Source organism: Chiloscyllium punctatum, chromosome 27, assembly GCF_047496795.1.
Source record: "Chiloscyllium punctatum isolate Juve2018m chromosome 27, sChiPun1.3, whole genome shotgun sequence".
Taxonomy (NCBI): Eukaryota; Metazoa; Chordata; class Chondrichthyes; order Orectolobiformes; family Hemiscylliidae; genus Chiloscyllium; species Chiloscyllium punctatum.
In genome coordinates, this window is record NC_092765.1 from 53,283,256 (window position 1) to 53,308,946 (window position 25,691).

A 25,691-nucleotide genomic window follows, 5' to 3' on the forward strand; every position below is an offset into this window, starting at 1 on the left:
ACTGCTGTCTGCTTAGTAGTGAGCTTGGGGCTAACAAAACATAATCCTATCAGCGCAAGCTGGGAGGGCAATTTGAGGTGGGGGGGGGGGGGGGGTCAACAAGCGCAGAGCAGGGTGAGGCCTATTCATGAGGGAAAGACGCAGTGGCTCTCCGGAGACACCCACCGTGCAGACAGTTTTGGAACTGAGGGGCAGTTCCGGAGAGGGACGCGCAGACGAGTGGGTGGTTCTGGACTCCACCAAAACCAAAATGAGACGACCTTCTCCCACCCACCTGTCATTGGATTTTCAGGCAGGGAATTCAAGAGGCTTGCAGAGGTGGCCTGCAAAACCTCCCTCCTGCAGCAGCCTCGGGTCTCGGGGTGTGGGAAAATGGCTCGTCCACAGTGTAAATGGCCTGCTGAGGCTGTCACTGTGGAGGGACATGAGTTCTCCGTGAAAGCAAGGGTGATGCATGTGTGGAAGCATTCGGCTGCTGCTGAGGGGCTGTTAACCAACAATCCCGTGTCTAGTGACCCAGCCTTGTGCATGCCGTAATTGTGTCCCCATTGCTGTTCTGACATCGCTGCGCACGGCCACGACTTCTTCCCTGATTCTCAGGCTGCGTGAGCCGAGGGTATGCCTCCCTTTCCTTCTTCGTCTCAAACAGCCCCTGTCTGTCTAAATTGTTTAGAGTCGTCAGTGTATCTCCCCACTCGGCTGTCTGCCAGGTTAACTTGTGTGATTTATAAACTTGAGCATGTCGGGACAACGTACAATTGACAGCACTGCTAACTTTCCATTTTCTGATAAAGGGATGCCGCCGCGGAGTCCCAGACGTCCTTGAAGCAGGCAATGAAATCAGGGATGGGCTCGTTTGCTTTCTGCAGGCAACGGGTAACTTGTCCGAAATTAGCCTCTTCCCTTACAGCTGCCTTGATGGTATCCTGAACATTATTCTGGATTAGTGGTGCTGGAAGAGCACAGCAGTTCAGGCAGCATCCAAGTAGCTTCGAAATCGACGTTTCGGGCAAAAGCCCTTCATCAGGAATAAAGGCAGTGAGCCTGAAGCGTGGAGAGATAAGCTAGAGGAGGGTGGGGGTGGGGGTGGGGAGAAAGTAGCATAGAGTTACTGAGCTGGAGTAACTGTCCCCATGACTTGTCCGGACTTGTCCTACCTGCCTATCTTCTTTTCCATCTATCCGCTCCACCCTCTCCTCCTTGACCTATCACCTTCATCCCCTCCCCCACTCACCCATTGTACTCTATGCTACTTTCTCCCCACCCTCCTCTAGCTTATCTCTCCATGCTTCAGGCTCACTGCCTTTATTCCTGATGAAGGGCTTTTGCCCGAAACGTCGATTTCGCTGCTCGTTGGATGCTGCCTGAACTGCTGTGCTCTTCCAGCACCACTAATCCAGAGTCTGGTTTCCAGCATCTGCAGTCATTGTTTTTACCTCCTGAACATTATTTTCTAGTCAGGTGGTGCGCGCACGTACATCGGCAGGAAATTCAATAGAGGGTCGGACAGTGGACCAGTGACTCTCCTCAGGTAACTGGAGTAAAGTCTGGACGTGTTGTGGCAAGCAATTGTAGAGAGTGCAAATTTGCATCAGCCAATTGTGAAATGCTATTAGGTGCTTCAGCGGCTCAGGAGCATCCTGGGACATGTCCTGGACCTCCGAGTGAGTCCACTGCGAGTCTAGAGCTGGAGAGCCTATCATGATGCTTGGGTGTTGGTTATCAAATGGTTATCCTCGGGGTCGGGTGCCGCCCGGTCAGGGTGTCCTGTGTCTGATGCCCGCCCTCCTGCTACCTCCCGAGCTCCTTGACATCCGTTAGCTGGGGGGTAAAGAGGTTGCGAGGCAACAAATGCAGTGACCTCATTTACTAACAGATCCAGCTCTAGGGTCGGGAGGGGTACCTTAGGGTCTTGAGGTGTATATGGTGGCGGGACAGTGGGCGTTAGATCAGAAGATGCCGGGATGTCTGAAAGTTGATGGCGATCTTTAATTTTAGGGCGCTGGTGTCCTTTCCGGACCTCCTTAAATTTATCCAGGCACACCGTCCCCACCCGCAATGTGCGTTCTCCACTAGTCAATTTTCTCTAGTTTAAAGGAGTCCTCATATGGCCAATTCCCATGGACCAACCATAGCAATCGGTAGTAAATGGGGTTTATATATCTATTGTCCCCCGTTTTCTTCCATACAGTGTCAGCCAGTGACCCAAGTGTAACCTTGTTCTTGCAGCACACGTATTTACCATTGCGTTTCTGCATTTTCCACAAGAGTGTCAGTGGCGGCGGACCACCCGTCTCGATAGGAAAAGTCAGACTCGTCCCCGGGAGCAGTGTCGAGTTCTGCAGCTACATTTACCTGTGAGTAGTTGAACTGGAAACAAAGAACAGGCCACACCATGACGATCACAGACAGGAGTCCTCAAGCAGGTAGGACACACTGACGGTACAGAACACTGGACAAACGAACAAGATAAGCACAGGTGGCCTAGTCAATTTCCCAAGGTTTCCCTACTGTGAATTTAAGAGATTTAAAGTGGTGATCTTTCCAGTCTTCCATCTTGCCCAGCACCTGTCCTCTTTCAGGACCAGCCCGCCGACTCAGGTCAGCTTCACGCAATCTACCGAATTTTTAAAATTTACATCCAGTCTGGATCCCCCTTTATAAGCAAGAGGACCTTCCGACTAACGCCAAACTGTCGGACAATTTCCAATTTTAAAAAAAAGCTCGGACGCAGACTTTGTGAAATTGATCCGCTTGTTTATTTCCCAATATCATGGGAAGAGGTCAACAGCCGCTCAGGGACAAAATGGCCGCTCTGCATTAATAGTCATAACCTCTCCACTCAGTTCCAGGCATATGCAGTTTATAAAGGGTTGCAACTGGTTGATTGTTGATGACAGAACAATACAGGTCTAACTAATTTTTAACAATATTAAAAAGGGATAACAATACAACTGGTCTGACAATCTTGATCAGTTGAACAATCAGTTGCAACCTGTGCACCGTGACTCTTCGTCTGTGATAATCAGTATTAAGTAGTTTGGAGAAATCTTGTCTGTCGGGGTATTGTTATAGCTAGGATTCCCCATAGAGAGGAAAATCCTTGGGGCTCCGGTTAAATGGGTACGGAGGTGCAGTGTCATTGTCAGTGAGAGAATCTCATTAGTGGGTTGTTTAGTTAATGTGTTCCTTCCGATTAGAAAATGGCTTGCTCGTCGCCAATACCTGTTTATCACTGGTATTGTGGGCATGTCCCCTCTTAGCTAGCGAAAATGACTTCTGAAATCAAAATGGTTTCCCCTTCTCCCATACCTATCCTGGATAAAAGGTTGAAGAGCATGTATTATCATTGAATCATAGCAGAGGAGGTGGTTCATATCTGTACTGGCTGAAAGTGAGCTCTGCAGTATAATGCCAGTTTCCAGCTATTTGTCTTGTAACACTGAGAGTTAAAGCAGCTCCACTGTAGATTGGAGTAATATTTAAATGTGACATGTGCTTCTGCCTCGACCTCCATTTCTGGCAGTGAGTTCCAGAAGTTTCTCTCAATCCTTCCAATTACTTCAAATCTCTGCATCCTGGTGACTGGCCCCTCTGTCAATGAAATAGATGATTTTTTTCCTCGCCTTTATAATTTTATCACCACCTCTATTCCAGACCTATCATCCAAAGGCTATCCAAATTTTCTGGATTGTTAAACCTTTTCACTGCTGGTAAATTCCTGACAATTTCCACTGTGCCCTCTCTAGTGCAATCAGATCCTTCCTGTCATGCAGTAACTGAACTGTACTCAGGTGTCTCACTGTGGTCTAACCAGTGTTTTCTTCTTTAGGGATCAAGAACAACTGCTGTCTCACCTCCCATTTGATTAAGTGTAGTGAACACTGACAGTTCTATCCTGTTTGTATTTGAAAGAGACTTACAAATGATTTGAAAAAAAAGGAACCCTCTTCTACTCAGTCCCCCAAATGTTTTAGATAACAGACTGGCAAATATCAAGCTGGATGATTGGGCCTCAATATGTTTCCTTGTTGGCTTTAAATTTTGAATCTTTGGTTTGAGACACTAGACAACCAAACTCAAAAAACAGTTGCCATTTGCTGACTTTATGAACAACTCTGTAATAAAGACAACACAGAGATACCCAATCTGAGTACAGACAATACAATGGATTCAGAACTTTTATGATTCAATGATAATACATGTTCCTCAACCTTTTATCTAGGATAGGTATGGGAGAAGGGGAAACCATTTTGATTTCAGAAGCCATTTTCGCTAGCTAAGAGGGGACATGCCCACAATACCAGTGATAAACAGGTATTGGCGTTGAGCAAGCCATTTTCTAATGGGAAGAAATACATTAACTAAACAACCCGAATAATGCAGAAAAATAGTTAACTCCTCCAAAAAAAAGCTAAGACAAATGAAATAATCTATCATTAGAAATTTGGAAAGATTCAAAAGTGGAGCAAATGTTAATGGGATGTCAATTTGTGTCTTATCTTGAGGATATTAAGGTCCCAATCAAGTGTCTGAAACAAACTCAATTCCTTTGACACGTAGCCTCATATTAAACATCAGCTCACTTATTGGATTATTAACATCACAACAAACAAGCTGAAGTTGTCAGCATGAGCAAGGTTCAGTCTTGTGTGGGACTGACAGCAACCAATGCAGCAGAATCTAACATCAATCGTCACTTGTGAACTAGCTTGTGTCTCAAAATGTGTGATGAGTAATTGAATGCCTTTCGACATTGAGAACAAGTGAATGGTCTTTCCCCAGTGTGAACCCATTAACGTGTCAGAAGCTTGGAGGACTGAATGAAGTACTTTCCACACACAGCAGGTAAATGGCCTGTCCTGAGTGTGAACTTGCTGGTGTGTCACTAGGGTAGATGATAGAATGAATTCCTTCCGGCACATGGGAGCATTTGAATGACCTCTCACTTATGGTATTATAATGTTTCTCACATTCAGAACATTTGAAAGGTCTTTCATCGCAGTGAACAAGTTGGTGTTGAAGAGGTTGAATGATCGAGAGAAGCTTTTCTCCACACAATGATCAGGTGATCCGCCTTTTTCCTGTGTGAACTAGCTGGTGTCTTAGGAGTTCATTCCTGATTTTATATTCTTCTCACACCTAGAAGATCCGAAAGGTCTTTTTAACAGAGTGAACATGTAAGATGTGCAGTAAGATGTGATGACTGTGTGAATCCTTCCACAGATCGTGTGGATGAACAGCCTCTCTCCAGTGTGAATGTGTTCATGTTCAATGAAAACATATACTGTTTCAACAGTCTCCCACAGTAACAACAACTAAGTGTCTATCAGTCTAGGGCTCAATCAGATCCACAGTGTTTTAAAAACTGTCTTCATTGTCCAACTGATGAAACAACCTCTCAGTAATGTGAACTCGCTGGTGTTTCAGCAGACTGCGTGACTGAATGATTCCCTTCCCACATACACAACAGGTGAATAGCCTCCAAACAATGTAAACTTGCTGGTGTGTCACCCAGTGTGAATCCTTTCCCAGACATGGAGCAGATGAATGGCCTTTCATCTGCCCAAGCCAATGAATTTCCAGCAGGGATGGTTAACTGAATCCCTTCCCACACTCCCACATTTCCAACGCTTCTCCATAGTGAGGGTATCCTTGTATCCCTTCAGATTGGACATCAATTGAAACCTTAAACAAACACAGAACATGGGTAAACTTTTGTCCCCTCTGCTGTTAATAGGACTATTTATTTTCTATTGATTCTGTCCACATGGCTTTAAGTTGTTCCCACAGTCAGTTCACTGGAACACACTCAGGTGTGACTGTGTCTTGATGTCTTTCCTGTCATAATGATATTTGATTTTTTTCTTCCTTTGAGACAGATCAGATAATCATTTCTCCTTCCACCATCAAAGGCTGATGATATCTGTTCTTGATGAACTGAGTATCTCTATCAGATCTTGATGTGATATTTGATTTAAGTTTCCCATCTGCAAATTAACTCCCTGAAAAATGAAGTTCAGAAGGTTATCATTGACAGTACAGGACAGATATTCAGAATTTTTATTTTGTTGGAAGAAATATTGCTGCTTTCCCCAAATGCATGGCAAATTCCAACTAAAAGGAATGAGAATTGATAAGAAAAGCAAAGGGAATATTTCTAGCTGAAGCAGAAAATTATTCCTCATGTTTATATGATGTGGGGATGCTGGAGTTGGACTGTAGTACACATGGTCAAAAATCAAATGACATCAGGTTATTGTCCAACAGGTTTATTTGAAATTGCAGAAGGAGTGGAGCTCTGAAATCCTGCAAATTCAAATAAACCTGTTGGACTATAATCTGGTGTTATTTGATTTTTGACCATGTTGAGATGAAACTTTGTCATTTTAATTACTCGTTGGAATGGAAGAGACTATTCATAAAGGTGCACACTGCTTGCTCCCTTTCCAAAGCCATCTAGGCACAAGATCATAACACATAGGAGCAGAAATTAGGCCATTTGGCCCATCGAGTTTGTTCCACCATTCAATCATGGCTGATAGGTTTTTCAACCCCATTTTCTTGCTTTCTCCCTGTAACCTTTGATCCCCTTGGCAGTCAAGAACTCTGTTTTAAATATACTCAATGACCTTGCTGGCAATGAATTCCACAGATTCACCACTCTCAGGCCAAAGAAGTTTCTCTTTATCTCCATTCCAAAGGGTCTTCCCTTTACTCTAAGTCTGTGCCCTCGGAGCCTCGTCTCTCCTGCCAATGGAAATAACTTCCCAACATTCACTCTATCCAGGGCATTCAGTATTCTGTAAGTTTACATAGATAAGGGTACAGAAGAATGTCAGGTTATGACTGAATTGTGGAAAAGGACATTTAGTGGAACTTCTAGTAGCCACAATGAGAGCGCACATCAATAAAGTCTGTGACACAAACTCCCTGTTTCAGGACATAAACACAAACATATAAACCTGGAGGATAATAAGAATCAAACAGTGGCTGGATAGAGAAAGTTATAAAAGCATTATGACAAATGTTCACTAGAATTGATACACTAACTCTTTTTCTCTCTATGAATCCAGCCAGATTTACTGATTTTTCTCCAGCATTTTATAGTTTTGTTTCAGAGGTCTCCAGAAACCAGAGTTCTTTGCTTTAATTTACTTTTATTGTCAGTCGGAGTATGGAACCTCGGAAGTGTCAGATATCTGTTCTGCCTCATCAATAAGATGGACAGATTCGTGGAAAAGTTGTCTCCATTCTGAACCATGGACCGCAAGCTCCTTCATGTCATCCCAATTATTGCACCTTGCAAAGATGGAAGTTGTGAATGCCTCCTGCTGCTCCATACCCCTAATAGAAATGGCAAATATTTTGTGGGGCCTACCGCTGAGATGAAGCCTAGAGCCTTTTTGGTGTTTGGTGCAAAGGGGATAGGGAGGTTCTTATTTGAGGCTTTTGGTTTACACAAGATGACCACAAAGCCTTCCCATTCTTCCCTCTGCCCCTCTTCATTCTCACTGATTGTGGATCCAAGAAAATATCCCATCCCCATTCTTTTGCCGCATGCTCCATACAATGATCAACACTGAACTTGCATACTACAGTGGAGTCGCAGGTAGATAGGATAGTGAAGAAAGTGTTTGGTATGCTTTCCTTCATTGGTCAGAGTATTGAGTTGGAGTTGGGAGGTCATGTTGCGGCTGTACAGGACATTGGTTAGGCCACTGTTGGAATATTGCGTGCAATTCTGGTCTCCTTCCTATCGGAAAGATGTTGTGAAACTTGAAAGGGTTCAGAAAAGATTTACAAGGATGTTGCTAGGGTTGGAGGATTTGAGCGACAGGGAGAGGCTGAACAGGCTGGGGCTGTTTTCCCTGGAGCATCGGAGGCTGAGCGGTGACCTTTATAGAAGTTTACAAAATTATGAGGGGCATAGATAGGATAAATAGACAAAGTCTTTTCCCTGGGGTCAGGGAGTCTAGAACTAGAGGGCATAGGTTTAGGGTGAGATGGGAAAGATATAAAAGAGACCTAATGGGCAATGTTTTCACACAGAGGGTGGTACGTGTATGGAATGAGCTGCCAGAGGATGTGGTGGAGGCTGGTACAATTGCAACATTTAAGAGGCATTTGGATGGGTATATGAATAGGAAGGATTTGGAGGGATATGGGCCGGGTGCTGGTAGGTGGGACTAGATTGGGTTGGGATATCTGGTCGGCATGGACGGGTTGGACCAAAGGGTCTGTTTCCATGCTGTACATCTCTATGACTCTACTGTTCTATTCTGTGGATAGGGGATGCACATAACCATGACGAATGCTGGGTATTCAGTCTGCCATGCGTCTGTTTGGTGCTAGTTTTGAGTAAAGATTTGCGAGACATGCAAATTTAAAAAAGTAAATAAATTATACTGCTAACCAACTGCATGGGCAATCCAGAAGAAGCAGAACTAATGTAGAATCAAACATTTCCAACAGAACAGAATCCAAAATCTGGAATCCTTGATGAAATTACAGCTTCCCAGGGTTTGGTATGAATGAGGGAATTGCTGCAAACACACAACTCTTCAAAGAAAAACTCTCCATTGGGAATACACACATTGTGCATTCAATGATTTTAACTTTCCAAGTTGGTGGATTTGGAGCTGGGAAATGTAATGCTGTCACTAATATAAAATACCAGAATAGTCATTGTTGTTTCTTCAGTTGACAGGATGTGTAAGAATGCCCTTCTATAATCAGCAGGTGGAAATTTTCTCCCTGATGGCGCTACACATATTGATTTCAAATTGATAGAAGATAAAATATTCTTGGTGATGGAAATGCTGAAGAAACTCAACAGGTCTGGAAGTATTCATGGAGACAGAAGCAAAGTAATCATTCTGTATCTGATATAACTCTATGTATGATCTCCTGAGTTTCACCAGCATTTTCTCTTTATATTGGACTTCAGTTGGGGTTGCAAAGGTTTCATCCCACAGCCAAGATCAATAACAATGATAAACAAGTATGTACAATCTTTAATGCTAAAAACATAGGCATAGACATAGACATAGAAAAGTACAGCACAGAACAGGCTCTTAGACCCACGATGTTGTGCCGAGACTTAATCCTAATGTAAAATGTAGTAACTTAACCTATACACCCCTCAACTCTCACTGCTATCCATGTGCATGTCCAGCAGTCGCTTAAATGTCCCCATGACTTTGCTTCCACCACCTCAGCTGGCAACGCATCCATGAATTCACAACTCTCTGCATAAAGAACCTATCTCTGATGTCTCCTTTATACCTTCCTCCTAATATCTTCAAACTATGACTTCTTGTACCAGTCAATCCTGCCCTGGGGAAAAGTCTCTGGCTATTGACTCTATCTATTCCTCTCATTATTTTGTACACCTCGATCAGGTCTCCTCTCTTTCTCCTTCTCTCCAGAGAGAAAAGTCCGAGCCTATTCAACCTTTCTTCATAAGACAAGCCCTCCAGTCCAGGCAGCATCCTGGTAAATCTTCTTTGCACCCTCTCCAAAGCCTCTGTATCTTTCCTATAATAGGGCAACCAGAACTGGACACAATATTCCAAGTGTGGTCTCACCACAGACTTATGGAGCTGCAGCAAAACCTCGTGGCTCTTAAACTCGATCCCCCTGTTAATGAAAGCCAAAACACCATATGCTTTCTTAACAACCCTATCCACTTGGGTGGCAACTTTGAGGGATCTATGTACTTGCACACCCAGATCCCTCTGTTCCTCCACACTGCCAAGAATCCTGTATTTAATCCTATATGCAGCATTCGAGTTCGACCTTCCAAAATGCATCACTTCACATTTATCCAGGTTGAACACCATCTGCCATTTCTCAGCCCAGTTCTACATCCTGTCTATGTTGCACTGCAGCCTGCAGTAGCCCTCTACACTATCGACGATACCTCCAACATTTGTGTCATCTGCAAGTTTACTAACCCATGCCTCAACCTCCTCATCCAAGTCAAGTATAAAAATTACGAAGAGCAGAGGCCCAAGAACAGAGCCCTATGGGACCCCACTCTACTGTCTTCCAGGCAGAATACTTTCCATCTACAACCACTCTCTGCCTTCTGTCAGCCAGCCAATTCTGAATCCAGATAGCCAAATCTCCCTGTATCCCACATGTCTTGACTTTATGAATGAGCCTACCATGGGGAACCCTATCAAATGCCTTGCTGACGTCTATATACACCACATCCACTGCTCGGCCGTCATCGACCTATCTTGACACCTCCTCAAAAAACTCAATAAGATTTGTGAGGCATGACCTGCCCCTCACAAAGCCATGCTGACTGCCTTTAATCACACTATGCTTTTTCAAATTGTCATAAATCCTATCCCTCAGAATTCTTTCCACAACTTTGCTGACCACAGACGTGAGACTGACTGGTCCCTATTACCCTTCTTGAAAAGTGGAACAACATTCACCTCCTTCCAATCCTCCGGTACGACTTCCGTGGAGAGTGAGGAGGCAAAGATTCTCGCAAGCAACTTCGCAACTTCTTTTCTTGCTTCCCAGAGCAGCCTGGGATAAATCTGGTCCGGCCCTGGTGACTTATCAATCTTCTTTCCAAAATTTCTAGCACATCAGCTTAATCAAAGTTGATCTAGTCAAGACTGCATCCCAGCTCCTCAAAGTTTTAATTCACAACAAGTTCCCTTTCCTCGGTGAAAACCGAAGCAAAAAACTCATTTAGGGCTTCCCCTATCTGCTCAGACTCCATGCACAAGTTCCCTCCACTATCCCTGATCAGCCTTACCTTCTCCCTGATCACTCTCTTACTCTTCACGTATGAGTTAAATGCCTTTGGGTTCTCCCTAATCCTCCTTGCAAGGCCTTTTTCGTGCTCCCTCATGGCTCTCCTCAGTCCATCTCTGAGCTTCTTTCTAGCAAGCCTGTAATCCTCTAAAGGAGAAAGTGAGGACTGCAGATGCTGGAGATCAGAGCTCAAAAATGTGTTACTGGAAAAGCGCAGCAGGTCAGGCAGCATCCAAGGAGCTCCTTGGATGCTGCCTGACCTGCTGCACTTTTCCAGCAACACATTTTTCAGCTGTAATCCTGTAAAGCTGTGCTAGATCCTTGCTACCTCAACCTTATGTAAGCTGATGAGAAGCTCTTCTGTTCTTGTCATCCAAGGTTCCTTAATCTTACCTCTTCTTATCTGTCTCAGAGGAACAAATTCCTGCATCACTCACAACAACTGCTCATTAAATAGTCTCCACATGTCTGCTGTGCCCTTTCTGTGGAACAATTGCTCCCAGTTTGTACAAGTCCTGTCAGATAGCGTCATAATTTCCTTTTCCCCAATTAAATATCTTCTCTCGGTAACTGCACCTTTCACTCTCCAAAGCTATGCTAAATGTGAGGCAGTTGTGATCTCTTTCACCGAAGTGTTCTCCCACCGTGAGATCTAACACCTGTCCTGGCTCGTTGCTGAGCACCAAATCCAAAATGTCCTCTCCCCTCATCGGTCTGTCTATATACTGAGTAAGGAAACCCTCCTGAACACACCTGACAAAAATGGCTCCTTCCAAACCATCTGCACTTAGGTTTCAGTTGACATTGGGAAAGTTGAAATCACCCATAACAACAACCCTGCTACTTTGCAGTTTTCCTATGAGATCTTCAATCTCTCTCCTGCTATTAGGTGGTCTGGAGAAAACCCCAAATGTGGCAGCTGTTACCTTGCTGTTCCTAACTCCTCCCCATACTGACTCAGTAGACAAACCTTCCTCAACAACCTTCATTTCTGTAGCTGTGATGCACTCTCTGATTAGCAATGCTACACCCTCTCCTCTTTTTCCACCCTCCCTGTTCTTTTTAAATGTTCTAAACCCTGGGATATCAAGCAACCATTCCTGCCCCTGTGAAACCCACGTCTCCGTTATGGCCACAGCATCATAGCCCCAAGCTCTAAGCTGATCCATGCTCTAAGTTCGTCACTCCTATTCCAGACACTCCTTGCATTAAAGCAGACACCTTTATCCGATCCCTTTGCTTCACCATGTGAGAAACCTTCCTGACAGATTCACTACATCCTGTCACTGACCTGTCTGCAACTAACCCCCTCTCAGACATGTGGCTCCAATTCCCACCCCCTGCCTAACCAGTTTAAGCCTTCCTGAATCACACAAGCAAATTTCCCACCCAGGACATTTGTACCCCTCCAGTTCAGGTGCAACCTGTCCTTTATATATAGGTCCCACCTTCCCCAGAAGGTATCCCAACGGTCTAGGTATCTGAAGCCCTCCCTTCTGCACCAGCCTCGCAGCCACATGTTAAGCTGCATTCGCTGACTGTTCCTCATCTCACTATCCCGTGGCACCGGTAGCAAACCTGAGGTCACTACTCTACTTGTCCTGCTCTTCAGCTTCCAACCTAACTCTCTGTAGTCACTTTTCAGATCCTCAATCCTTTTCCTGGCTAGATTATTGGTGCCAATATGGACCACGATTTCTGGCTCCTCACCCTCCCCCTTCAGACTCTTGTAAACCCGATCGGCGACATCCCAGACCCTGGCACCAGGGAGGCAACAGAACTTCTGGGAGTCCCGTTCCTGACCACAAATCTCCTGTCAATCCATCTAACTATTGAGTCCCCTACCATTAGCACTTTTCTATTCCCCCCCCCCCCTTCCCTTCTGAGCCACAGTGCCAGAAATGTGACAACTATGGCTTTCCCCTGGTAGGCTGCCTCTGCAGCAATATCCAAAATGGTATACTTATTGCTGAGGGGAACGAACACAGGGGAGCCCTGCTCTGACTGTCAGTTCCCTTTCGTTCTGACAGTAACCCAGCTGTCCTTATCCTGTGTCTGGGAAGTGACCACCTCCCTGTACATCCTCTCAATTTCCCCCTCAGCCTCCCGGATGATCCGTAGTTCATCCAACTTCAGCTCCAGTTCCCTAACTCCGTTTTCGAGAAGCTGGAGTTGGTGCACTTCCTGCAGATGTAACATGCAACTGCCCTGACATCCATATCACACTACTCTGAAAGTCCACACAGAAATAAACAAAGGAAGAGAAGGAAAAAAAAAGAAACCTCACCCACTTAAAAACTCCCAGAAGTCCTTCGCTCCTCCCTTGCACCTCTCGGTGAGCATTTCCTCAATGCTTCACATGCGTGATAGGATAGGGAGTTGCTTGTAAAGCAAGCTAGATCATAAGCTTCCTAAACAGTGGTTTTGAGAATAAGAGCAGGGAGACTTAACTGAGCATTTAGAAACATCTGCTTAGGCCAAAACTCGATTGTGTTCACTTCCGGCCACAATAACCAAGAAGAATGTGAAGATTCTTGTGAAGGGACAGAGAAGATTTATCAGTATGGATTCCATAAAGAACATCAAAGAGAGTTTTCATTGATGTGTATAACATTTATCATATGTTGAAATAAAATAGAAAAAAGTGTTTACATTCACTCATTGAATAAGAGCTAAGGGCATTGCCACTGAACCACAAAAGCTAACTTTTCACTACCTTTTTTTCTTAGCAATCTGTTCACATATGTTATTACACACCTCTGGAGCAGGGTGGAGATTGAACTCAGAGTTCCTTCCAACACTTAACTAAAATTAAAGAATAGAAATTTAGAGTAGGTGATTCTTAGTACTGTGGAATATTCTTTGCTCTTTTATTCTCCCAAGCTGCATTTTCTTGCTTCATACCTCTACCCAAAATGGTGACCATTAATTTCTCCCTTTTTAAAATGAGCTTGTATTTTCACGTGTGTGTGTTTTATTTCAACCTTTGGGTCTCTTGCCCAATTTTTGACTTGTGTTGAAATTGTAAAACACACAACCTGAGCTACAGTATTGTTTTTAATCCTGGGACCCACTTTAAGGTATTGGATTGAACGCAGATTTTTAATTGCATCACTCATGTCATCTGCCAGTGGTTGAAGCAGCATTTATTGCTCATCCCTAGTTGCTCTGCTGATGGTGATGTTGAAGTACCTTCTCCATACTGACCTGTTATGAAGGAGTAGAAGTGTACTATACCTTTAAGAGAGTGAAGGACTTGGCGAGCACACTGAGTACAATGTAACATTTGGTTCAGAACAGATAGCACTGGCTGAGTTGCTTTGAGACAAAAACAAACTGAAATTTGGTCAATCAGTTAAATTATACACTGAAAAATACCAAATTTCAATTAAGTTTGAATTGAGTATATTGACAAGCTTAAAAGCCAATGACACAATCTGATGCTTTGGGAGTATAAGACCACAGAAAATTGAACAGTTGAGAGGAGAACTACCAAACTACCAGCATGTAAAAACTGCTTGAAAAAATAGATCGCTTCAAGGTACCTTTATCGATCAGTGAACTTTTAAAGCAGAATCCCCAACAAGAAGAAACGACCAGGATACAGAGAAGAACCAAAAGCTGCCTGGTTTTGAGATAAGTTTTGTTTTGTAAATCTTAATCGGGGGTTTTATCGGACTAGTATTGTAGAAGGGGAAGATAAAAGCTAGGTTAGAGGAAGGAATTATAAATAGTTGTTAATTATTCTTTGATATACTTTAAGAATTAAAGTTGTTAATTTTTACTTTAAACAGTTCTTTGCCTCTTGAATTTTTTCGATTACTGTACGGGATAAATTGTTTCTTCGTTGCTGCTTTAAATTAAGCAGGCGTGTTCACCCCATGTCGTAATGGACCCAATATCCTAAAAAAGTCTAGTGTCATTTATCAGCATTTGACTCATATTCCTGGGAACTCTCGGCAGACAGCACACCACCCACTGCTATCTCACCACGGAGATTTGCACACCATTGACGGATGTAGAGCGGCTGCTCTTCTGGCTGGTGCTGGAGTACAAGTCAGCCCCAAGCAGCTCACCTTTCACTGGTGTGACCAGGTGAGCATAGCTCACCCTTCCTGACCACGGCCTCTGAGTAGAGGGCCGGGCCACAGCATTGCTGCTGGTGTGGACTCGGCCATTCACCGGAGTCCGGTCCAGTTTTGGACCCCATACCTGAGGAACGATGTGTTGGCCTTGGAGGTGGCACAGAGGAGGTTTACAAGATCTTTCAAGGGATCTTTGTTTTCATCTAGGTTGAGAATGGAGTACAAGAGACAAGATGTCATGTTGCAGCTTTATAACACTTTGGTTAGACCACAATTAAGAGTATTGCATTCAATTCTGGTCACCACATTACGGGAAGGATGTGGAGGTTTTGGAGAGGGTGCAGAAGAGGTTTAGCAGGATGTTGCCAGGTTTCGAGGTATGAGCTATAAAGCGAGGCTAGAAAACCCCGGGTTATTTTCTCTGGAGCGTTGGAGGCTGAGGGGAGACTTGATGGAAGTCTATAAAATTATGACAAGCATATAATCTTTTTTCCAGAGTTGATAAGAATAATGCAAGGACGATACTGTTGGCTGCTGTGGGCAGGGACAAAAAAAAACTGCAGATACCGGAATCCAAAATTGACAGGCAGGGGTCTGGAATAACACAGCAAGCCTGGCAGCATGAGGACGTGGAGAAGTTGACGTTTCGGTTGTAACCCTTCTCGAGGGCGAGGGCTGGATGCTTTGGGCAGTGTTGGGACCGGGCAGGGAGAGCAGCCGCCGGCCTGCACCTTCACCGCTGCAAGCGGCGACCACTGGAGACTTCGAACCTTTGGGGGGCGGCGGACTGTCCCCGGTTTTTGGCCTGAAGAAGAAGTCGGTCAGTCCGACCTGCGCCAAGATCCCAGTTTGGAATATGCTGTCAAAGGAGCTCGGATTTTTTTTTAGGTGATTAATGATTAATGCACTTTATTACAACTTAAGTGTTAAAACAATGCTTCTACTTCTGTTCATTAATCAGCTCGGTGATACAAGTCCAACATTATTACAGGGAAATGATGAGCCATTATGATCAATGAATTCAACATAATGAACTGCAGACAGCAGTGTTTGCATTTTTCAATTTCCAAGCCATCCTTGAATATAAGCATGTATAGAGTAATACCATCTTCACGATAGTTTAACAATCCGGTCATGTCATCACTGTTCACGCTTTCACCTAGAAAAAGCTGATAGTCTACAAAATCGTTTAGAATCTGAAATAACTTTCTGGGCGTTTTCTGTAGAAGTCTTCATTTCATCTGGATTTCCCTCCTGTTCTCTGTTTCTCAGTTGTTTAGTTCGGATCTATTGTAGTGCATTGATCCCTTAAGTGACTATGATTTCTAAATTATACAGTTTAAAGACCAGCTGAGTTCAAAACAGAGTCATGCTGATAGGTTTGAGGGTTGCTCACTTCGGAAAACATGTGGTTTTAAATAAACCTGATGACTGTCAGCTGGGGTCATGTGACTTATGACAGAAAGGCAGAGGGGCGGGTCTGTCCTGCAACTAACTATTGGGAGTGAATTTGGGGGATTGGGGTCACTATAACACGTGACCACCCCCTGGAGTGGACAGACTGGGTAAGTACAGACGATGCAGGGTCGAACAGTTGAGTGATTGATTGATTTATTATTGACTGACAGGTTTTATAAATATCCTGTTTCAGTTAGATCTCAAAATGTGAATATTCGGTTCTTCAAAAACGCATCTCATTGGGGATCACCGGATTCGAATATCATTGACTTTTTCTTTGCAGAAGATTCTGGTTTGTTTCTCCGTTTCTCTGCAAAAAACGAATTTATTTACACGTAGCTATCGAGAATGCAAAATCGTGACGGGATTAGAAAACAAGACTGTGAATTTACAAATTGAGGAATGACTGAACTAGGAATCTTTGTAGAGCATTATTCGAATGATCCCATGCATGTAGTATATATGGAGGCACCTTTTTGTGTTGAAGTGATAGTGTCCCTACCCCTAGAGGCCTAAGTTCAAGTCCCACCTGCTCCAGATATGTGTGTTAATAGCTCTGAACAAGTCAAATAAAAATACTTTTTTGTTATAACCTGAAGACTGGATAGGAAGCGTCAGTATTGCCCCACTTACAGCAATAGAGGGAAGAATGAGATTTTTGGAAATGATATGGAGGTGCTGGTCTTGGACTGGGGTGGACCAATTTTAAAAAATCACACTACACCAGGTTATAGTCCAACAGGTTTATTTGGATGTACTAGCTTTTGGAGTGTTGTTCCTTCGTCAGGTATATATTCTGAAATAGCTGAATCAAGCCAGAGGTCATCTTGTATTATCACTGGGCTAGTAATCCAGTGAGTCAGGTAATGTGGCTCTGACATCCATTATTATGATGTGCTGGACTTCAGTAAGGCACTCAACAAGGTTCCTCATGGGATTCTGGTTAGTAAGGTTAGATCTCTTGGAATACATGGAGAAATAGATGTTTGGATACAGAACTGGCTTGAAGGTAGAAGAGAGAGGGTGAGGGTGGAGGGTTGCTTTTCAGACCGGAGGTCTGTGACCAGTGGTGTGCCACAAGGATCGGTGCTGGGTCCACGACTTTTTGTCATTTATGTAAATGATTTGGATGCGAACGTAGGAGGTATAATCAATAAGTTTGCAGATGACACCAAAATTGGAGGTGTGGTGGACAGCGGATTAGGTTACATCAGAGTACAATGGGATCTGGACTAGATGGGCCAATAGGATGAGGATTGGCAGATGGAGTTTAACTTAGATAAATGGGAGGTGCTGCATTTAGCAAAAGCAAATCAGAGCAGGAATTATACACTTCATGGATAGATCCTGGGGAGTGTTGCTTAACAAGGAGACCTTGGAGTGCAGATTCATAGTTGTGAAACGTGAAAGAGTTTAGAAAAGATTTACAAGGATGTTGCCAGGGTTGGGGGATTTGAGCTATAGGGAGAGGCTGAAGAAGTTAGGGTGGTTTTCCCTCTAGCGTCGGAGGCAGAGGGGTGATCTTATTAGATTCCCAACAGATTAGATTCCCCACAGCTTGGAAACAGGCCATTTGGCCCGACCAGTCCACACTAATCCTCTGAAGAGTAACCCACCCAAACCTATTCTCCTACATTTACTCCTAACTAATGGACCTAACACTATGGACAATTTAGCATAGCCAATTCACCTGACATGGGGAGAATGTGCAAACTCTACACAGACAGTGGCCCGAGGTGGGACTTGAACCTGGGTCCTGCTGTGCAGTTTATAAAATCATGAGGGGCATGGATAGGATAAATAGACAAAGTATTTTCCCTAGGGTGTGGGAGTCCATATCTAGAGGGCATAGGTTTAGGGTGAGAGGGGAAGATATGAAAGTGACCTAAGGGGCAATGTTCTCACGCAGAGGGTGGTGTGTGTATGGGATGATGAAATGGTGGAGGCTGGTACAATCAGAGCATTTAAAAGGCTCTGAATGGGTATTTGAATAGGAAGGGTTCAGAGGGATATGGGCCAAGTGCTGGTAAATGGGACTAGATTAGGTTAGGATATTTGGTCAGCATGGATAAGTTGGACCAGTGGGTCTGTTTCCATGCTGTACATCTCTATGGCTCTGTGGACAGACAACTCAAGCCTCCCAGATTGCATTGATCTGCTACAATTCACAATTCACCTACCGTCACAGTAGGTCCACTGCAGACGTCATCTCACTGGCCCCACGCTCATCCCTGGAACATGTAGTTCTCCTTGTTACCCACATCAGAGTCCTACTTATTGACTTTAGCTCTACCTTCAACAACCTAATACCAACAAAACCCATTTCCAAACTCCGAGACCTAGGAGTCTACTCCCCCATCTGCAACAGGATCCTCGATTTCTTGACCCACAGACTGCAATCAGTAAGGATAAGTGACAACACCTCCATACTAATCCTCAACACCAGTGCTCTGCAGGGCTGCATACTGACCCCTTTACTTTACTCCTTATACACACAGCTGTGTGGCCAAATTTAGCTCTAATTCCACTTACAAATTTGTTGGTGACACCACCTTGGTGGGATGGATCTCAAACAATGAGACAGTACAGGAAGGAGTTAGATAGCTGTAAGAACAACAATCTTTCCTTCTATCAACAAATCGAAACAGCTAGTCATTAATTCAGGAAGTGGAATGGAGGACGCATTCCTGTCTGTATCAATGGTGCTGATGTGAAAGTGCAGGTAGAAAAGTTTAAAAACATGTACCAATACATTTAAGAACAGCTTCTTCCCCACTGATATCAGACTATCATTGGGGAACTCATATGTTTGAGTTGATCTTTCTCTGCATCTTTTCTATAGCTGTAACACTTCTGCATTCTGTTGTCACGTATATGTACTTATGTAAGATATGATTTGACTGTTTCACACACAATACTTTTCACTATATCTCAATACATGTGACAATAATAAATCAAATCAAGGACTTGCCATAAGTGCAGGAGGGTATTCCAGGAGCAACATTGAGCATACCTAAAAATGAGGTGTCAGTCTATTTAAGTGACAAAGCCAGGTATTAACATGCCAAACAGCATTAGCAGCAACACATTGATTCAGCTAAGCTGTCCCACAACCAACAAAAGAGATCTGAGCTCTTCAGACCAGTCACATCTAGTCGTGAATGGTGGTGGACAATTTAAACAACTCGGTTCAGGCTCCACAAATATCCCCATCCTGAATGTTGAAGCTACCCAGCAAAACAGTGCAAGAGATAAGGCTGAAGCACTGATGGAGCATGGATTTGTATGACTTCAAGGTTATACAGCAGTTAAATGTAGGAGGCGAGCCAAGAGCGTGTTATGATTATTAAGTCTAGCAGTAACAAAGGAATGGATGAGAGTTTCAGCAGCAGATAAGCTGAGACTAAAGTTGTGTTGGGTGAAGTTACTGAGGTGCAAATAGTCTTCATAGTGATGGAGTTATGTGGTTGGATGCTTGTCTTTGAACTGTTTGCTAGTATGATTCTGCCTTGACATTTACCAGAGAGAGGTGGGGGGGGGTTGGGGCAGTGGCAGTTTCCCAGACCAGGGCCCTGTCTATGTTGAATGGCAGTGCCCCAGTTGGCCATTGTGATGATCCAGCGGCTTCCGTGGTTACTTTTTCTAACTGACAGTAAAACACTTTTCAAGATTCATTCAGCTCAATTTCACAACTTGCCTTTGTGTTTTTGTAGGTTCTGACTCATTCCCTTTTTTCTGTTTGATATCAATTGCGCAGGAATTTAGAATGGGTGAATAGTAGGTGATGAGTAAATGATCCTCCATGGATGAGGGTGAATATGGGTAGGCAGAATGGTGGGGTGAGCGATGGAGCATGATTTCTAGTTTATTGCTCCACTTAATTTTTGGTCACAGCGCTGAAACCCAAAGCAGGCTGTCAGCCCCAGGCCACCTCGGGAACTGGTGATCTCTTCCAGTGTTCTTGGGCCATTTGTCCAATTTCCAGTTGATCTCACTGCCTTTGGACTGACACTGGAGAGTATGAATGGACAAAATTGAAGGGCAGATTCAGAGTGCCACGAATTCTCCCTGTATTGTTGGTTTGGCACTAAGAATCTGGGCCTTGGACGTTACGTTTTTACTGATGTAATGATGCCGGTTGTTGGGTTGGAGTTTAATTTTCTGGATATGCAGATGTCTAAAATCTCCAGTCGTGAAATGTTGTTGAGCCTGCTTTTAATTCTCCCATCACTCAGTATGCATTGACTTAATCAGGACTGCAACAACATAGTTCATTCAACACATTCTTAGATGCTTCAGAAGGTGCACTCATAAATATGCAAGAAATACAAATCTATAAGAAGGAAACATTATTCAATTTGCAAGACCATCAGTTCCAAAATGTCTGTGTTTTTAATGTCGTGTCCAAAAGTGCAAAACTGGGGTTCAGTCTGGAATTGTTTTGTGGGTGTGGTTAAGTAGACAGTTTCTTCCGATTACAATTCCCTTCAATGTCATCTGGGAAATATTGCTGAAATATACATTCTATTTCACTTGTTTGGTGAAAGGATGTTGATTGTTTGTATGAAGCTGTTGTACAGATTTCCTGCTACTGTTTACAGACAAGAGGCTTCATCATCATTGCTTGGAGTTCGAGGTTTAGATTTCAACTGTCAATGTTGTTTGACATATTGCTGTCCACTTAACCACTAACTATTTCAAAATTGTTGAAGGGAATTGAGGTCAACTCTTGGAGTCATGTGAAAGAAGTCTGCTTTTTGGTTGGGGTCATGGTGGGAATGGAGTCATTAAGATTTTCTTACAGTAGCAAGCAAACTTGCTATTTTCCATGGTGACAATCTATCTGTGGCAGTTCATAAAAAATGCTTTTGGAGGGCGGTCAGTCGATGTGCATCCAGGGCGAATTTCTGCCTTCAGACCTTGGAGTGATACCTTTACGTTGAGCCTCCTAGGTGGTGCGCCCTGGTGATTGTGTTTTCTTTGCCAGGTGCTTAACCTCAACTATGACACGCAGCTCCTGTTTATTGGGTGTGTCAGTTTGGAGGTCACCCTCAGGATGCTTGCCTGTCTTTTACGAGAGCCTGATCATTGACTGGAACATGGTTAGTAGCAGCTGTCGTCAGAGCTGTTGCTCAGAAATCTGCACGTCTGTACTCATGGGTTCGAGTAGTTGTTGGAGGAGAGAGCTGTGGCAGCGTGGGTGACCAGGGTTAGGGATGTGCTGGGTGGCAGGGGTCTGGGTTGGATGTTGCCACAGGGTATAGTGAGCAAGGAGTGGTAGATGTTTGGTTCTTGGCCACTGCCATTTGACACCTTAAAATGGCAATGCTTGGATCTGACACAGTGCACCAGTTGGAGGGTGCTCAGATGTGCGGTGGAATCCCATCTCTGCATACCCCTGCCTGCTCGGAATTTCACACTGGCCCCAAGGTTTAGTTTTAGTTTTGTCCTCTTCAGGAATGTAAAATGACAGGCCTTCTATTGATTGTTGCTGTACACAGTCCACCTCTTCTCCCTTATTCACTACCCGGACTCACTTTGGCATGCCCATTTGCCACCGGGTGGTGGCGAGGGCTATCTGGGAGTCCTCCTCCTATTTCTCTGACCTGGGGTGGAGGGTGTTGCACACAGCAGTCCCCTGCAACTTGCAGCCCAACTGCTTGTTCTGTGGAGTCCGTGGACCTTTTTTAATATTGGGTGTGGCTGTTTGCACTCCCTTTTTAGTTTTCTGAAAATCCTTCTCTTCTGTTTTTGGTCGCGCTTCAGCCCCATGTTCCTGATCTTTGGGCATCTGGTACAGAGTAGGGGAGGGCAGGTCAGAGGACCTCCTCCTGGGCTTGACCAACTGGCCATAAGCAGGTCCAGGCAGTGGACCATGGAGGGGGTCGTTATGGCTTATTGCCTGCCCCTCTTTGGTGGTTATGTCCATGTCTAGGTATCCTTGGAGCAGGAGCACGCGGTGTCTACCAACATCCTTGAGATTTTCAGGGAGAGGGGAAAACTGCAGGGTGCAGAGTGTTTAATTTGCTCCCTAACTCAATTTTGATTTCGTCCCTGCCCTCCGCTTTCACTCTTTGATCACGCAGCATTGTCCTTTGATGAGAAGGGCACTGCTTGTCACTGCCCACTTGGGTGTTTCCTTCCTTTCTGGTGGTGGAAAATGAATTAAGATTTATACACTTATTCTTTTTAAATGTGTCTCATGCCTGCACACACATGACATGGGTACTGGGGTAAAGAAATAAGCACTACCACTTTCACTGCTGCACTGGGTTCAAGGACTCCTCTTACCTCATTGTCCACCTGAGAGATCACACTGGTGGAAGCAGCCATTCAAACTGCTCAGTGTGTGGGGATTTTTAAAAAACTCTGACAGATTTTTGTTTTATTCACTTGTAAGACCTGGGCAGCGCTGGCTGGCCAGCATTGATAGCCCATCCCTATTTGCCCTTGAGGAGAGGGTGGTGAGCTACCTTCTTTGAATGGCTGCAGTCCACTTGCAGTCGGTTGACCCACAATGCCGGATGGGAGGGAATTCCAGGATTTTGACCCAACGACTGTGAAGGAACAACAGTATATTTCCAAGTCAGGGTGGTGAGTGGCTTGGAGGGGAATTTGCAGGTGCTGGTGTTCCCAAGTACTGTTGCTCTTGTCTTCTAGATGGAAGTGGCCATGGGTTTGGAAGGTGCTGTCTAAGAATCTTTGGTGAATTTCTGTAGTGTGTCTTGTAGATTGTACACACTGCTGCTATTGAGTGCCAGTGGTGGAGGGATTGAATGTTTGTGGATGTGGCGCCAATCAAGCAGGTTGCTTTGGCCTGGGTGGTGTCGAGCTGCTTGGGTGTTGGAGCTGCACCCATCCAGACAAGTGGGGAGTATTCCATCACACTCCTGACTTGTGCCTTGTAGATGGTGGATAGACTTTGGGGTGTCAGGAGGTGAGTTACTCACCACAGTGTCCCTTGTTTCTGACTTGCTCTTGTAGCCACTGTGTTTATATGGTGAGCACAGTTGAGTTTCTGGTCAATGGTAACCCCAAAGATGTTGATAGTGGAGGATTCAGTGATGATAATACCGATGAATGTCAAGGAGCAGTGGTTAGTGTCTCTTATTGGTGATGGTCATTGTGTAGCTCAAATGTTACTTGCCACTTGTTGGCCCAAGACTGGATGTTGTCCAGATCTTGTTGCATTTGAGCATGGACTGCTTCGGTATCTGAGGAGCTGCGAATAGTGCTGAACACCGGGCATTCTTACTTCTGATCTTATGACAGAGGGAAGGTTGTTGATGATGCAGCTGAAGATTGTTGGGGCTAGGACACCACCCTGAGGGACTCCTGCAGAGATGACCTGGAACTGAGATGACTGACAGTCAAATCATCTTCCTTTGAGCTGGGTCTGACTCTAACCAGCAGAGTGTTTGCCCCCTGATACTTATTGATTTCAATTTTGCCAGGGCTCCTTGATACCATACTCTGTCAAATGCGGACTTGATGTCAAGGGCGGTCACACCCGCCTCACCTCTGGAATTCAGATCTTTTGTCCATGTTTAAACTAAGGCTGTAATGAGATCAGGAGCTGAGTGACCCTGGTGAACCCAAACTGTGCATTGCTGAGCAGGTGCTGCTTGATAGTACTGTTGATGACCTCTTCCATCACTTAACTGATGATCAAGAGTAGACTAATTGGGTGGTAATTGGCTGGGTTGGATTTGTCTTGCTTTTTATATACAGGACGTAGCTGGGCAATTTTCCACATTGTCAGGTGGATGCCAGTGTTGTAATTGTACTGGAAGAGCTTGACTAAGGGAGCAGCAAGTTCTGGAGCACACGTCTTCAGTACTACTGCCGGAATGCTATCGGGGGCCCATGCTTTTGCATATACAGTGCGTTCAACCATGTCTTAATATTGTGTGGAGTGAATCAAATTGGCTGGAGACTGGTATTTGTGATGCTGGGGACAACTGGAGGAGCCCGAGATAGATCATCCACTCTGCACTTCTGACTGAAGATTGTTGGGAATGCATCAGCCTTATCTTTTGCAATGATGTGCTGGGCTCCTCCATCATTGAAGATGGGGATATTTGTGGAGCTGCTTCCTCCAGTGTGTTGTTTCATTATCCACCACCATTCATGACTGGATGTGGAAGGACTACAGAACTTAAATCTGATCCATTGGTTGTGGGATTGCTTACCTCTGTCTATCACTTGCTGTTTATGCCATTTAGCAAGTAAGTAGTCCTGTTTGGTAGCTTTATCAGGTTGACCCCTCATTTTTAGGTATGCCTGATGCTGCTCCTACACTCTCCATCGAACCAGGGTTAATCACCAGACTTGATGGTAATGTTTGAGTTGGGGATATGCCAGGCCATGAGATTTTGCTGGACTATTGTTCTGCTGTTGATGGCCCACAGCACCTCATGGATGCCCATTTTTGAGCTGCTAGATCGGTTCGAAGTCTGTCCCATTTAGCATAGTGATAATGCCACAGAACACAATGGACCACAACACAGTGTTGTGGTCGTTTCTGCCTATACTGTCATGGACTGATGCTTCTGTAGCTGGCAGATTAGTAAGATGAGTCAAGTTTGTTTGTTCCTCTTGTTGATTCCTTCACCACCTGCCGCAGACCCAGACTAGCAGTTATATCCTTTAGGACTCGACCATTGATCAGTAATGCTGCTGCCGAGCCACTCTGACATTGAAATCCTCCACCCAGTGTACATTTTGCACCCTTGCCACCCTCAGAGCTTCCTTCAAGTGTTGTTCAACATCAAGGAGTACTGATTCATCAGCTGATGGAGAATGGTACTTGCTAGCCAATAAGAGGTTTCCTTGACCATGTTTAACCTGAAGCCATGAGACTTCATGGGGCCCGAAGTCCATGTCAAGGACTTCCAGGTCAACTCCATCCCGACTGTATAAGCACTGTACTACCACCTCTGCTGTGTCTGTCCTGCCAGTGGTGTGTCTGGAGTACTATCTGTAAGGTATAATTCTGCAAGAATGACTGTCGGGCTGTTGCTTGATTAGGCTGTGAGGCAGCTCTCCCAATTTCAGCACTATCCCCCAGACGTTGGTAACGTGGACTTTGCATGGTCGACAGGGCTGTTTGTGTTCATGCTGTTGTCTTTTCCAGTTCCAAGATTGATACCAGGTGGTCTATCCAGTTTCATTTCTTGTGACTTTCTAGCAATTGATAGAATGGAGTGGCTTACTAGACCATTTCAGAGGGCAGTTGAGAGTCAACTACGTTGCTGTGACTCTGGAGTTACATATAGGCCAGACCAGGTAAAGGACATTAATGAACTAGATAGGTTTTTCTGACAATTGACAATGGTTTTATGGTAATCAGTTGACTCTTAATTC

At 44.5% G+C, this 25,691-nt stretch overlaps 1 protein-coding gene across 1 annotated transcript in view; it reads left to right on the forward strand.

Annotated features, from left to right (window-relative positions):
• Positions 1 to 1,370: 1,370 nt before the first annotated feature.
• The window catches only part of LOC140453712 (uncharacterized), a 134,558-nt gene continuing 110,237 nt past the window's right edge, over positions 1,371 to 25,691 (forward strand). Inside the window, exons 1-2 of the mRNA XM_072548675.1 lie at positions 1,371 to 1,531; positions 2,230 to 2,426. The gene's annotated coding sequence lies outside the window, so the exon portion shown is untranslated. The remainder of the gene's footprint in view (positions 1,532 to 2,229; positions 2,427 to 25,691) is intronic.